The sequence below is a fragment of the Habropoda laboriosa genome, unplaced genomic scaffold, assembly GCF_001263275.1.
Source record: "Habropoda laboriosa isolate 0110345459 unplaced genomic scaffold, ASM126327v1 scaffold143, whole genome shotgun sequence".
NCBI classification, from domain to species: Eukaryota; Metazoa; Arthropoda; class Insecta; order Hymenoptera; family Apidae; genus Habropoda; species Habropoda laboriosa.
This window is the reverse complement of record NW_017100404.1, coordinates 1,083,050-1,084,189: the sequence shown is the minus strand read 5'-3', so window position 1 is coordinate 1,084,189 and position 1,140 is coordinate 1,083,050.

The following is a 1,140-nucleotide window of genomic DNA, read 5'->3' as shown; positions in this document are numbered from 1 at the left end:
GTTTACGAGGCTATCGAACGAGTGCCTCGGCGAACGTAGCTTATAGTGTGCAATTATAGTCTTGTGGGGAATACAGTGCTCGCTCGAACAATGCGTTTTCGATTATATGCGGATATTTTTTTGAAAAATTTTGACGTTCATTTCGAATCAATTTACACATTTATCATATATCCACAATCTTCTCTATTACGATATTCTACATCCTTTGGATTCCACAACATACCAGAGTTCTCTCAAGAATGCGAAACTACTTCCTATTTCGAAAGCAACTGTTCCACAGTAGTATAATTACGTATACCTTCCAGAGCAAGTCTCGACACGTTTACTCTCAGACAGTAGAGCTATGCTCTCGGACAGTGAAGCTCCGGGGCAGTGTCCACTCGCGAGAGATACTCTCGAGAGCAATCCCTCTCTCTCGCGATAGTTTCACTTTCAAAATGGCACGTAGCTTCGTGTTTAGTTCGATATAATACGGACAACGAGTCTGGCTCGAGTTTCTTATGTTTTGCTCGAGTTTCTTATGTTTCACTAGCAAAAAACATCGCGAGCCTCGCGCAATGTTTGGTACGTGAGGTTGCTAGGCCCAAGTACATAATTGAGGGTTACTCACACGCCTAGGATTTTTCCCAGAACTGCTTGCGTGTAGCAGGAGCAGAAATCGACACGTACGCAGTTAGTGCTTACGGGCCTACCGAACGAGTGCGTCGACAAACGACGTTTGTATCGTGCTATCATAGTTTGTAGAAAATTCAGTGCTCTCTCGAATAAAGCGGTTTCGATTGTGCGTGGATTTCGAATCAAGTTACGTATTTACCATATTCGGTCGTGTGAATTAAGTGCCGCCTGCATACAAGAAGCTAGTGCACCGAATTCAAGTACACAACGAACAGCTCAGCTTGGGAGGAAAATTAAACGAGAAGTGTGTCTCTGCGAGCTACACAGCTACAGTTTCACGGTATGTGTATATACGTACACAATCGAATGATTGAGTTAATTGAAAATAGAGGAGAGCCTACGTATAGCTAATTAGATTAATTACTGCAACAATTTCGTTTTACCGTATCCTAAGTTTATTTTTCTTGTAATAAGATGTGTTATAGCTATGAAACAACAACAAATTAGTTTTTTTACTGTTGTCTC